The sequence below is a fragment of the Equus asinus genome, chromosome 5 (assembly GCF_041296235.1).
Source record: "Equus asinus isolate D_3611 breed Donkey chromosome 5, EquAss-T2T_v2, whole genome shotgun sequence".
Classification (NCBI taxonomy): Eukaryota; Metazoa; Chordata; class Mammalia; order Perissodactyla; family Equidae; genus Equus; species Equus asinus.
The window spans coordinates 31,715,566-31,731,303 of NC_091794.1; positions in this window are offsets into that span (position 1 = coordinate 31,715,566).

The window sequence follows — 15,738 nt, forward strand, 5'->3', positions numbered from 1 at the left end:
TTGGATTCAGTGATCTCTAACACTCAAATCATATCTAACATTCTATAATTCCCTTTTTGTGTGAGATTCTAAGTGGGAAAAATCAATAGGATAGACAGAAGAAAATTTCTTAAAATTTCTGAGAAAATAACATAACTATGCTGAATATTTATGACTTTAAACTTTTCAATATTTGTTTATAAGTGAAATACAGTACATGAAAATGTTGGTCATCACAACATCTATCTTTCCAGATTTTACTCTGCTTGATTGAGGAGTTGACAAGCCACATTATTTGCCAATCATTTTTCATCCTCAATATGTGACAGATTTGAAAGCTGTGACAAAGAACTAATTTCAGTTCAGCTTGGGTTATTCTTTGCAACTTTCATAGAACTAGATGGATGTGCCCTATGTGAAACAGATGATAGTTTTGGACAACCCATCTGCGAGATGGATAGCTAAGAAACAGTACGAGTTCACTCAGGGAATTTTTATTTTATATAATGTCGGGATATGGAGAAAAAGAATTAACTTCTTTGGTACAATAAGACAACGTCATTTCTAGAAGCCACTAGTTACTAGTCAGGAAAATATTAAAAAAATAATTTCAAGTCATCTTTTAGGTAAGAATTGAAGGCAAGCACATATGGATAATAGACCCTTGATATCAGAACAATAAGGGATATTTTGGATATTCATGCATTGAGTAATGCCGAGGAGAGAATGAACTTGGAATCAGGATTATCTGGATTCTAGTTCTGGCACTACCACAAGCTTGCTTCATAACAATATATCACGCGAAAGTATATGATGCCAGAGGATTTTCTCATGCACTAAGACGTATTGACTCAAACATTTCCTGTCAAATCCTGACAATATTTGTATCAGTTAAAATAGTCTAATACAAGTAACAGAAGTCTCAAATCAAAGTCGCTTAAACAGTAAGAATACTTGTAATTTTATACAATACCAAGTGTAGGGATTGGGCTTTTGATGGGTGGTTGATTCAATGAATCAACTGTGTCATCAAGGATCCAGGTTCTTTCCACCCGTGAAGTCTCACTCCCTCTTAGTTACGTGATGGCTGCAGCAGTTTCAAAAATAACATCTTCACACAATGCTCAAGAACCAAAAGAGACTTTGTTATGTCCTTAAAAAACAGAAGAATTGAAAACATTTCTTTTTATTGAAGTTTCATAGGTATATATAACAGAAAGAGAGGGGAGGTGTGTATGTGTGTACACAGAAATGTTGGAATATGGTGTATTTGATGCCTTAGAACAGTTTTTTGGTCAGACTAATGAGTATAATGAGATTGGTTGGTTACTCCTGATTGTGCTGGACAAAGTAGGGAAAGAAAAGAAAAAGCTTGGGATTCAAATACTCAGCTCAAGCACCTCATAAATGGCCTGAAAGTTTTTATGCCTGCCCTGAAAGATACCCTTATCTCCTATAGCTGCAGAGCTGAGATTATTGAAAATCAAACCCAGAGCTTCATCCTAAGAGTGGTTGAAGTATAATTCAAATTGAATTCCCAAACTTACAGAATTCTGCTGCTAAATTAAGGGCATTGATTGAGATAGAAGGGAATTCTCAAAATGGGAATGGGGACATATGGTAAGTTTCTGATGAAATCAGAAACATTAAAGCCCTAAATTCTGATGAGCTATCTTTGCCAGTAGAAGCTGTCATTGCATCCCTGTCTAAGAAGATTAACTCTGCTTTACCTGAGAAAACTATAATGGCCTCCCCTGAAATAATTGCCTTGCAAGACACTGTTGATTCTCTTCAAGATCCCACCCCCTGACTACCATCCCTCTTTGCTTTTAGACCTGTAACTAGACTCAAGTCCCAGCAGGCCCTGAATGATGAGGTGCATCGTGTAACCCATGAAGTGTGATACACTCCAGAAGAACTACATGCTTTTTCCAATTTATACAGACAAAAATCCAGGGAATATGTGTGGAAATGGATGATAAGGATGTGGGATAATGGTAGAAGGAATATAAAGTTGGATCAGGCTGAATTTATTGATATGGGCTTACTAAGTAGAGATTACGAATTTAATGTAGCAGCCTAAAAGGTTAGAAAGGGCTCTAACAGTTTGGTTTCTTAAAACATGGACCAAAAGGTGGCCTATGAGAAATTAAGTTGAAATGCCAGAACTGCCTTGGTATAGGGTAAAAGGATCCAAAGGCTTAGGGAAATTGGAATGTTAGAGTGTATTTGTCATGTAGGACCTGCTCACTTACCCCTGGAAGATCCAGTGTTTACACCTTACAACATGACGATGAGAAATAAATTTGTGAGGGGATCCCCAGCATCCTTGAAGAGCTTTGTGATCAATGTTTTGTATAGGTCAGAAATTATAGTGGGAACTGCTGCCACTGAATTGGGAAACCTAAATGCAATGGGGATAATTGACTCTCAGGGTGGCAGGGGCCAAGTGTGGGCACTTAATCACCAAAGGCAAGGTGGTTTTGGTTATCATAAGGACAGCAGAGCCAAAGCAGCAATCAGGACAGTCTTACAGGCAGAGACCTATAGTACTGGCTGGCTGATCATAGTGTTCCTAGAAGTGAAAGAGATGGACAGTCTACTGAATTTTCACTTGGTCTATATAAGTGGAAGACTTCTAGGTCAAGTGAACTAAAGTCTAACTTGAATCATAAAAACAGAGTCACGGTCAATCAATCAATTTCTATAGTTGAGCCAGGATACAGACCCAGATCCTCCTGAATGAAGGGGAGGCTGTGTCCTCTTGAGGAAGGACCTTCCTATGCTTCCAAAAATTTGTACCATTAATCTTTCTCCCAATCCTCTCCAAAGGGATCTACAGCCTTTTACCAAGGTGACTTTACACTGGGGAAAGGAAATAATCAGCCTTTCTGGGATTACTGGACACCGGATCTGAACTGACACTAATTCAAGGAAACTCCAAATGTCACTGTGGTCCACCAGTTAGAGTAGGGGTTTAGGGAGGTCAGGTGATCAATGGAGGTTTAGCTCAGGTTTGTCATATAGTGGGTCCCCAAACTAATTCTGTGGTTATTTTCCCAGTACTGGAATTCATAAGTGGAACGGACATACTCAGCAGTTGGCATAACCCGTACACTGGTTCTTTGACCCATGGTATGAGGGCTATTATGGTGAGAAAGACCAACTAGAAGCCAGACTAGAACTGCCTCTACCTAGAAAAATAGTAAACCAAAAGCAATACTGCATTCCCAGAGGGATTATAAAGATTAGCACCATCACCAAGGACTTGAAGGTGATTCCTGCCACATCTCCATTCAACTCACTTGTTTGGCTCATGCAGAAAACAGACCTTGGAGAATGACAATAGATTACTATATGCTTAATCAGGTGGTGACTCCAATTGCATTTGCTATGCCCGAGGCAGTTTCATTACTTGATTGATTTAACACATCCTCTGGTATCTGGGATGCAGCTACAGTCATGCACTGCATAGTGATGTTTCGGTCAACAATGGAACACATATACAACAGTGGTCCCATAAGATTAGTATCATATACCCTAGATGTGTAGTAGGCTATACCATCCAGGTTTGTGTAAGTACACACTATGATGTTTGTACAATGGCAAAATGGCCTAATAATGCATTTTTTAGACCCTATCCCCATCGTTAAGTAACACATGACTGTGTTAATATGGAAAATGCTTTTTCCCTCCATACCTGTTAGTAAATACCACCAGGAGCAGTTAGATTCCAGCAGACAAGGCCAGCAATACACCTTCACTGTCTTACGTCAGGGGTATAACAACTCTCCAGCCCAACATCATAATTTAGTTCGTGAGGACCTGTGGCACATCACACTGGTGATATTATGCTGCTTGGAGCTGGTGAGCAAGTAACAGCAACCAGTCCAGACTTATTGGTAAGACACTTGCATGACAAACAGTAAGAAATAAATATGACAACAATTCAGGGGCTTCTACCTCAGCTAAATTTCTGGGGTCCAGTTGTGTGGGGCATGTCGTGATGTATCTTCTAACACAAAGCCTAAATTGTTGCATGTGGCCCCTCCTACACCAAAATAGAAGCACAATGCCTAGTGGACCTCTTTGGTTTTTGGAGGCAACGTATTCTTCATTTGGGTACGCTACCGCAACTCATTTACTGGGTGACCCCAGACGCTGCTTGTTTTGAATGGGGCCTTGAACAAGAGAAGGCTCTGCAACATGTCTAGACTGCTGTGCAAGCTGCTCTGCCCCTTGTGTCATATGATCCAGCAGATCTAACGGTGCTTGAAGTGGCATTGGCAGATCAATCACCGTGTAGACCCTAAAGGATTGTGGAGCAAAGCCCTGCCATGCTGTGGATAACTACTCTCCTTTTGAGAAACAGCTTTTGGCCTGCTACTGGGTCCTACTAGAGAGTGGAGGCTTACTGCACACCGCAGAGTTGCCGTGAGACCTGAGCTGTCCCTTTGAACTGGATGTTGTTTGACCCATCAAGCAATAAAGTTGGACATGCATAGCAGCACCCCGTCATCAAATGCAAGTGGTATATATGAGACTGGACTAAGCAGGCCTTGTAGGCACAAGTAAGTTACATGAAGAAGTGACTCAAGTGTCCATCACCCCTACTTCTTTATCCCCCTCTCTCCCAGCCTGCACCTATGGCCTCATGGGGAGTTTCCCTATGACGAGTTCAGGAATGAAGGTTTGAGTCACCTCGCCGGGTAAAGAATCATGACCAGCTGAGGTGCTTGCTGAGGGAAAACATAATATGGAGTGGGTAGTAGGAGAAGGCATTATAAATGACCCATGACCAGTTACAGAAACAAGAACTGTCACCGTTATGAGTACTTGCTTCTTATTCTGTTATGAATATGATTGTGTGTGTGTGTGTATGACAAATATCTTTGTTTTCTTCTCTTTTATTCCCTCATATAACATAAGATGTATTGATTTTACATCACCGTATTTAAGTTACTGGATATTAAGAAGAGTGAACATCTCTCAGGGACTTTCCATCATCTTCTGGGGAAAGAGTCTGTGTTTTCAGTTGTATGTAGGATGGTTGTATCATGTTAGGTGGAATTATGACTTTATTATTGTATTTATTTAGACATTAAGTATGATTGAAGGAGAGGTGCATGGTTCCAAGTTGATGAGGGGTGGCCTGTTGTGGTTAATTTTATTTGTCAAATCGGCTAGGCTACAGGACCCAATTGTTTGGTCACATCAGTCTAGATGTTGCTGCAAAGGTATTTGCTATATGTAGTTAACATTTAAATTGGTAGGTTCTGAGTAAAGCAGATTATGCTTATTAATGTGGGTGGGCCTTATCCAATCAGTTGAAGGCCTTAAAAGAAAAGACTGAGATCTCCCAAGGAAGAAGGAATACTGCCTTTGGAATCAAGACTGTAACATCAACTCTTCCCCGGGTCTCTGGCCTGCCGGCCTGTCTGCAGATTTCAGACTTGCCAGCCTCCACAACTATGTGAGTCAGTTTCTTAAAATAAATCCCTCCATATGTACATCCTATTAGTTCCATTTTCTAAAGAACCTAATACATATGGTATATAGTTTGATAAATTCCTGCAAACAACATTTCTGTGAAATCAGCTTCTAGCAAGCCGGAAGTCCACCCTTCCCATATCCAATTCTAGTTATCCTCACAACCCTGCCTGACTGACCACAACCCTAACTTCTGAGAGTGAATACCAATTTGCTAGTTTTTATACATTATACTATATAAATGTGGGGCTATCTTGTATCTGGCATTTTTTGTTCCTCACTATATTTAGTGAGATTCATCAGTATTGCATGTAGTTATAGCTCTTTCTCATTTACTATAATATTTTATTGTCTGAATATATCCATTTTTTAAATTCATCCTACTGTTAACGGATATTTAGGTAGTTTTAATATTTTGGTTAATACTAATTGTGTTGCTATGAAAATTCAGAATATGTCTTTTGCCAGGAAAAATGACTGCATTTCTTTGGTGAACAAATAAATATATACTTAGGAGTAAAATTGCTAGATAAGATATACGTGTGTTCATTCGTACTAACTACAGCAAAAGAAAGAGAAAAAAGATTTTGCTAATTTATATTCCCATTAACTTGCATAAGAATTCTAGTCGGATAGAAGAGACCTCAGCGTGATGGTGGAGTGAGTTGTTCCCTTTGTCTCTCCCAAGTTACAACTACTAGGACATCCATTACCAAGAAAGGACAGCCCACACAGCTCACCAGAACACTGGAGACATCCATACATCTCTATATCTTAAGGTGGGTGAGTTGTGATGTGGATGAAGGCTGCCCCAGGGAGAGAAGCCCAAGATGTCTTGCCCTACATACCCCGATCTATATCATCCTCTGGGACGTATAGGACGTCCTGACATGATTTGACCTGATTCGTATCTAAAGTTAGATGACCACCCGATAACCAGACCCCACCTGCACTGATACCATTTTAACAACCTTCTTTTACATGATCTTTCCTTTGTCTGGTAAAAGAAATGACTAACATACCTATGCCTTATACCCTCAAACCATTGCAGCTCTTCACTCCCCATGGGTCCTGTCCCCATGCTATTCTCTGAATAAAAGAGCACTACTATCGGACCTTTAGAGTTGAAGAAATCTTCCTTTCAACTCCTCTGCTAGCCGAGCCTGCATCAATTTGGACCTCCCGGAGGCAGTGGAACTACGGGGCACCGTCAACCCCCTCCCCTGGTGGAACAGTGACTCCAGCACCGGTCCTTTTAGCAGGGGGTGCTGCATCCAAAACAAACACCACTGGCAGTGGCAGCGGTGGCTTGATTTGAGGTTTCAAAAAGCATACAGACAGGGAGACCAGAGGCTACAGGGGCAGCAACGGCATTCGGGGCTCAGCCCCTACCCCACCCCGAGCAGCGGTGGGGAGGGAGGGAGGAAGGGAAGGAAGGGAAGGAAGGAAGGAGATTAAATCAGCAGCATCGTTTGAAATAAAGGATAGAAGTGAGCGAGTGTAGTTTCCTGACGCCCCTCTCATTCCTTGCTGGGGAACACCCAAAGTTAAGCTACTGATACAGTCTGCTAAGAGTGAGGTGTCAGCTAGATGAGAGCCAGCTCTTTGTTTTAAAAAGAATAATAAGACGGAAGTAAGACAATCTATTTTGAGTACTTACTCAATAAGTTGTGATCAGATTATAGGACCTAGAGAAATATACAATGTTCTATCCATCAGTGTACTCATCAACAATTATCACATGTGTTCTTCCTATTCCAGAAAGTGTGGCGAGAATCAATGAAGACACTGCATGTGAAAGCACAGCATAAATTGTATTATTTTTCCAGGTAAATTTATGTGGCTGATAATACTTCAGATTTCACAACTGGAATATTAATGAAAATATTACACAAGAAAATAAAGAATAGATTGTTCTTCCCATGTGTTCATCATATGAAATATGCCTGAAATAACCCATGTAGTACGATACGATTTACCCCATACAATCCTAATTTGAAGTAGAAGTAATACGTATGTATTTAAATTTAAGAAAAGTAACTATAAAAACACTTGTAACACAAAAGCATTTATGTGGCCGTACTTCCCGGGTTCAGGGAGCTTGTCTCAAACATAGTGATTTCCCAAGAATAGGAGTCCAGTGAATGTTTGTTAAAATAGTAAAGATTTTTTTTTGTATATATTCACCTTAAAATATATATAATAAAGTGAAAACCAAATCGGTGTTAGGGTGTTTTTTTTTTCTTTCTGAAGTTTCTCAGGAAACCATGAGGGTATTTGGAAAAGATCCATTGCTTTGGGAAGTCTGACATTGCGTAACTGTGGTTTAAATGCCTTTCTGAACACAATTCACTTTGGGGGGGGGTGGTACATTTAGAAGCACCTCTTCTTAAAGGCCACTGGAGTTGGTTGCACCTTCATCTACTGGTTCTAGACGACACCACTTAATACTTCTACTGGTCTTACCCTTCATGTGGCTTCAGCCTTTCAGTTGTGTCTTTGGAGCTCTTTCTGTTTCTTTCTTTCTTTCTTTCTTTTTTTTAAACTCTTTTCCATTTTGTTTTAACATGGAATTCTTTGGCATCACAAATGTCAAGAATGAAAACCATGGATTTACCCTTGAGGCTAAACTTTCCCCTGAACCTCTCCCACTTTTTTCATTTTTTTTTTTAACATCACCAGTTGCATTCACCCTTATTTGAATAGAAATTTCTTACCCCCTGCACAGCCACTGGCAATGACTGCCTCTGTCTACCTCATTTTGAGACTCAAATTCATTTCAAATTAGTTCCTTGAAAAAAAATATAGCATTCTCATGCTGGGAAAGCTGATGGGATTCAAGATACTGATTTAAATATTGCCTATCAGATTGTATTTCTCGGCTTCTATGCTAGAGAAATTTACATGCACTGGGTGAGTGAGCAAACGCTGCAATAAGAAAAGTGAGAAGGATGCTATACTTTCCCAGAGATGGAGTGATGACTCTGGGTTTCCTCCTCTCTCAGAACTGGAGCTGCAGGCAGAGGCATCAACATGCTGCAGGCAAAACACTCTGAAATTGCCTTACTTCTGCCCAGTCTTTCTAATTCTACTTTCTTAAGTATTAATTAGCAAATGAACCAATCCAAAACCACTTAAATGTTGGCTATTTACACACTCATTCCCATTTTTTGAAGAAAAGGGTTAGGGTAAATTACTTAAAAAAAAAAGTGCAGTGGTGCCAATGTACTTGGTAATTTAATTTATATTTAATAAGAAAAAGAAAAGAAAAACTAATTGTCTTTATATTCCCCCTCCCTACACGCACTCCATGCTTCCTGCTTTCTCATGGCTTTGTATGGGGTTATTAAAAGGGAAAGAATTTTCATGGAAAAGCTATTGCTATAATGTGCTGATTGTTACATTAATTCCCCCCACCTACCTACCCACCCCAAGCTCTATTGCTTGGCAGGAATTTTGGACTTTACTCAGGAACTGCTTAGTGAGCTTGTCGGTGGATAGGATTAGTTTAATCTCCTCTCACAAACCTCTAAGCACTGGGAAGGATGGGGTGGAGGAGGAGCAGTGGTGAAACAGGGAGGGCAGGGAAAGAAAGGTTGCTGGTGCCCAATGCCAAGGTTATTTCGTCTTAGAACTAAATCTGAATAGTGAGGAGAAGGGAGGAGAGGGGAGAAGATGGCAGTGATGGTGAATAAGAATGTTAGACCGGGGTAGTGGTGGTGATCTCTTCGTGATTTCATTGTGCTTGGAGTGCTTCCAAGCCCCAGGGGCAGCTCACAGATCAGAGGGAAAGAGAGCAGGGGAAGAGTAGAATGATGATTAGAGTTCACAAATTTTAAAGAATACTGAGAGAGGGAAAAACAGAAAAAGGGGGGAAGACTTGAGATTTAATTCACTTATTTTGGTGGACCATATCCATTATGAGGATGGCCTTGGCGGGGAGTAAGATTTTAACAGAGTTTCTAACTTCTTCTTCCCCCTTGATCAAGATTAAATAAATCAGACTAGATGAGTTTTATTACACAAAGTCTGTATAATGTTTTATGAACTCTACTGTATGACAAATAAAAATGGCAAGCAATAGGATATATTGGAGAATATGAGGAAGCCATTTGGTATAAACCTAATTCTGCCTGACCTTGTCTTTCCAAAAGGGCCTTACCTTGGCTGTTGAGCATGCATTGTATATCTGCTTTAGATAGTCCCTATGGCAAGAACAAAGGCCCTTGAGATAAAGGTGCAACTTCCCTCCCCCTCCCAATTTTGGTGTCTCCTTAAGGATTAAGCATCTTTCCTTAGGCTAGAAACTGATTGCTGCGCTCACCTGTGACCGCCCAGCTCGAGACAATAGACTTGCCTCCTGCTATGCCCACCAAGATAGCAGACCCCACTACCTGCTGTGTCCATCAAGTGCTGTGCTGACAGGGCAATCTTGTGACTATTGTGGGAGGGACATTTCAATCATATTTACCTGTTTGGGGGTGTATAGCCACTCTGTGCACCCCACTTCTGCGGTGCCCTTTCTTCCTTTGGGAAGAAAGCCCCCGGGCCATGGTCCTCAGATTTCAGCTCAGAATAAACTCACCCAAATTTTCATTTATAGATTGGTTATGGATTACTTTTGTCGACAATGGTATAGTCTGCGACACACCTAGGCTCCATGGTACTAATCTTAAGGGACCATTATCCATTGTTGACAGAAATAATGTTATGTGGTATGTGACTGTACAGTTACACTTTGCTTTTGTGTTAAATTTGTAAAGATTTAGATCTAAATTTGTAAACTGAGATGTATTTTGCACACTTTTCTTGCATATTTCTGGTTTCTTCATTAATAATAAATCAGCCTATTAGAAAATTTTAATTCCTATGTTTGAGACCCAGTTAATGTCCATAAAAGGGATGAACAATTAGAATACTGAGAATGCTTTTGTGTACACTGTTCTTAAAGCTAGATGTTTTTGCTTTTTGAGGATTTTCTCCTTGATCACAGACAATTCAATGAACTAGTTGCCAAATCTGATTTTTTTTTTTTTTGAGGAAGATTAGCCCTGAGCTAACTACTGCCAATCCTCCTCTTTTTGCTGAGGAAGACTGGCCCTGAGCTAATATCCACGACCATCTTCCTCTACTTTATACGTGGGACGCCTACTACAGCATGGCTTTTGCCCAGCGGTGCCATGTCCACACCTGGGATCCAGACTGTCAAACTCTGGGCTGCCAAGAAGTGGAACATGCAAACTTAACCACTGCACCACAGGGCCACCCCAACCAAATCTGACTTTTTTCCTCACATGTATTTTGAGAGATTTGTCAATTATACTAGCTTTTCCTAAGAAATCACTCTTGACTTGTTCACCTTTCTAATTGTAGATTAGTTCTCTAATTCATTACTTTCTCTTCTTGCCTTCATTATTTTGGGGTTTATTCTATTATTCTTTTTTCAGTCTACTCATCTTGAATGCATAGCTCATTAATATTTAGCCTTTCTTTTTTCCCAATCTAATTATTTAAGACTTTACATTTCTCCTTCAGATGACTACTTTAATTGTTTCACAAGGTTTATTACAGTCTTTTAATTATCATTCAGTTCTAAGCAGTCTTTAATCTTAATGATGTATTAATTGATCCATTAGTTACTTAAAACATTTTTTTTAAAGTTCCAAATGCAATTTTTTTGGTTGATGAATTTGTCTTCAATGTTTTATATTTCTAATTTAATTTCGAAGAATGTAATCTCTGTGATATTTTTACAACAAAGCAAGAATGAAACTTGCTTTATGGTCTAACAGGTCATCCATTTTTATGACTGTTCTATGTTTGTTTTAAATTAATGTTCATTCACCAATTGTTCAGTAAAAGAGAATATATATGAATAATAGATCATCTATTAATTGCTCTTCTAATCTTTAATATTCTTAATGATTTCTTTAATCTGCATAACCTATCAATTTCTGTGAGATGTGTGTTAAAATCTGCATTATCTCCCCTTGCTCATTCAACCAAACTGGCTCCTTTGCATTTCTTAAACACTCCAAACATGTTCAAAAGTCAGGGTCTTTGTTTCTAAAGTACCTTGGAGTACTTTTATCTTTATACTTTATATAGCTTGGTCCCTCACTTCCTCAGTTTCCTTAACCTGTTTTGTAAGAACCATTGTGGTACAAAGAGTCAAGTGCAGGTCTCTGAAACCAGCTCCCCTAACCCTTTGTCTCTAGCCAAGATAGTGAAACAGAGGCAATCTATCCTCAAAATAATTGAAGAGATTAGTTCCACAAACAAAGACTTAAGGACGCAGATGTAGTATTCATTATTTCCTATCCAATTTACCTGTTTGGCTCCTATAGAAACAAGATAGATTGTGGAAGATTATGGTGGACTACCATAAATTTAAACAGCTGACAGTCTCAAATGCAGCTGCTCGAGTAGAGGTGGTGTCTTCACTGAAACAGATCTACAAAATATCTGGCATTTTGTACATGACTGTTGGTCTGCGGAATGCATTATTCTCAATCCCCATCTGTAAAGAAGCTCAAATACAGTTCATGTTTACATGGGAGTAAAGGCATATACATTCACCATTTTGCCTAATGGTTATGTTAATTCCTGTTCTTTGTCACACCATAGTCTGCAGAGATTTAGGTCATTTTGGCTTTCTACAGAATATCATGCTGTACAGCTACATTAATGATGTTTTAATCAGACTTTGCAAGGGGTCGGCCTGGTGGCACAGCGGTTAAGTTTGCACGTTCTGCTTCTCAGTGGCCCAGGGTTCACCGGTTCGGATCCCGAGTGTGGACATGGCACTGCTTGGCACGCCATGCTGTGGTAGGCATCCCACATATAAATTAGAAGAAGATGGGCACGGATGTTAGCTCAGGGCCAGGCTTCCTCGGCAAAAAGAGGAGGACTGGCAGTAGTTAGCTCAGGGCTAGTCTTCCTCAAAAAGAAAAAAAAGACTTTGCGTAAAATACTCTGCAAGCATTAGTAGGACACATATGGGTAGGAGATAATCTCCATAAAGATTCAAAGGTCTGCCATATAAGGAAGTATTTAGGGGTTAAATGGCCTGGGGTCAGATGGCACATCTCCATTGGGACAGATTCATTTGGATTCTGGAGGAAGCATATTTTACATTTGGAAATATTGTTGTAACCAATTATTGAATGACTTGGAAGGTTTACTATTTTGAGTAGGGTGAAAAGCAATGTTCACCAGGTTGTAGTGAAAGCTGCCCTTTCTCTTGGGCTGTATGACTCAGCACATTCCATCACGCTAAAGAAGGATGATGTGTGGAGGCTCCAGAAAGCCGAAATAGGAGATTATGGTGCAGACCCTGGGTTTCCAGAGCAAGGCATGCCTTCTACAGCAGAGGACTATTTGTTATTGAAAGACCAGCTCTAGTCATGTTTAGGCTAGGCCCTATAGAAACTGAACAACTGACTCTAGAAGAAGAGTTGCTCATCATGAGCACTCTGCTATCAGATCCATCACGTCCTAAGGTCAGGTGAATGTGACAATCTTGCATTGTTGAACGGAAATAGTACATTTGAAATTAGGCCTGAGAATGTTCGGAGGGCCCAGACTCCCATGTTATTTACCTCTGTTGCCTAATGCTACTCCCTCAACTTACCCCTATGGCCTCATCGGAGATTCCCTATATCTGACTAACAGAAAGAAAATATTTATTCCTGGTTCACAGATTGATTGCCTTTATAATGTTGGCTCTGAAGGAAAATCTTCTCAGTACATAAAGCTATGAGTTATACACTTAATTATTCACCTTTATGAGGGAGAAGTGGCCTGAGGTGTGAATATGCAATTACATTTGGGCAGTGGCTTAGGTGGATGGTCTGGAAAGAAGTTTGGAAGATTGGCACTATGGAAATTTGGCAAAGAGGCACATGGATGAACTTATAGGAATGGGCACAAAGTATATGGATTTTGTGTCTCTATTAATGCTCAACAAAGAGCACTGATCATAGAGAAGACACATAAAATTAAGATAAGATGTTTCATCCTATGAATGACAACCAGTCTCTGTTCTCAGGCACCCCTCACTGATTAGACCATGGTTTCATGAAATATGTGGCCATGTGGCAGGGATGAAGGCTAAGCATTGGTACAATAATATGTGTTCCCTCTCAATAAGCCTGATCTAGCTCCTGGCAATGCAAAACCTGCTAGCTATAGAGACTGCCACTGAGCTCATGATGAAGCACAACCCCCTTGCTGAGACCAACCAGCATTGAGTAGTAAGTTAATTATGTCCAACTCCTTATAGCCTGCAATGGGAACAAATTCTTTCTTATCAGAATTGACAACTGTTCTCAATGAGTTTGCCTTCTCTGCCCTCTGTGCTTCTGCTATCACCACTACCTTTCAGGCCTAGAGAATATCTTGATTTAATAATACTGAATTATGGACTATATAGTCCAAGACAAGACAATCCATTAAGCAAAGGAGGTGACACGATGGGTACACGACTACAGAATCCATTGGTTCCTCCATATACTACATCACCTGGAAGCAGCCAGCTTAATTGAATAATGAGGTGGCCTATTAAAGACTCAGCAAAGACACCAACTTTAGCACGCACGCTGTAGGATTGAGGCTCTGTCCTCTAGGATGTGATATATGCATTAAAGCAAAAGCTAATAGATGGGGCTGTTTCTCAATAACTGCTATACATAAGTTGGGAAAACTAGGTATGAAAGTAGAATTTTCCCATCTCTTTATCATATTGATTGCAGAATTTGTGTCTCTTCCCCATAGTCTTAGACTCAGCTGATTTGGAAGTCCTCTTTCCTAGGAAAGGGAATGGAGGCAGTGCTTATACTAGAAGATATGGCAAGGTTCCACTGATCTTAAAAACATGCCTATTATTTGCTGGACATTTGGAGTTTCTTATGCCTGTAGAACAACAGGGAAAAAGGAGTTACATCACTGTCATGGATGGTTGACCTAGACTACACAAAGGAGCTGAGGTTGTTGCTGCACAAGGAGGAAAGAAAGGAGTGGTTGAAATCCTAGAACATTCATTGTGGGCATTTCTTGGTGCCTCCTGGCAATTATAACCACATGGTCCAACAAAGGTAAAGCCTCTAATCTCTTGAGGATGAAGGTCTCCCCATTACATATGCAACCTATATCCAGTGAGGTACTCATTGAGCATGAGAGAAATCTAGAATAAGTGAAAGGAGAAAATGATAAATATGAATTATAGTCACAGGAACAATTGCAGCAGTGGGGATTGTAACATTTCTATTAATCTTGTTTAATCATCTGTTAAGGATTATTGACCATCACGTTGAAGACTGACAGATCACACTGTAGGAATGAGCAACCCTGAATGGCGTGGGGATGGGAGATATGCTGGACATCTTTTACACTCTATTCCCTTTATCTTGGTTCACCTTTTGGCTCTAGCCATTTCTGTGGCAATCAGCTGAACACAGTTATAAACTGATAACACCTCAACTAAACTGCGCCTTATGATTTTTTGTTTCTGCCCCAAGGATTTTTGGCTGTCAATTGATAAAAAGATTTTACAAAACTGTTTTGCAGTATTTATATTCTTTGGATTGAATTTCCCCTTGCTCAAGAAGGGGCTCAGCTTTACTTTCTCTTAATCCAGGCTTGCATACATGCAGCAGCAGAGCCGAGGGGCTCCTACCCTTGACACATCAGTGTCATCTAGACCAGCAGTGTCCGGAAATTACAGTTTCTATACGTCTCTGCTAGAACTTAGTATCGTCTGCCTTTTTGATTTTAACTTATTTGGTATGTGTGTATGTATGTAATTTTGTTTTAATTTACATTTACCTGATAAATTGTAATGTTGAAAATCTTTTCTCAGGTTTATCGCCCAAAAACGTTTGATATTTGTGTATTTTGTGAGGTGCCTGTTAATGTCTTTCATTCATTTTTGTGTTGAGTTGTCTACTTTTTTATTTTTATTTGTTGAAGAGCTTTATATATATTCTCTATAGGAGATTTTGGTTTTTCTTTGTATTAAAGTCTATTCTTTTCTCCTAATGTTGTCTTTAGACAAATTAGGTGCCTTGATTTTAACATGTCTGATTTATCAAACTTTTCCATTATGGTTAGTATTTATGTGTCCCAAGGGTATAAATTTATTTCCCTAGTTACTTTTAGAAGCTTTATTATTTTGCTTTTCATATTTAGATGTAAAATCCAGCAGGAGTTGATTTAAGGGTCAGATGTCATTTTTTAAGATTATAAATCAAGTATTCATATACGGGTGAG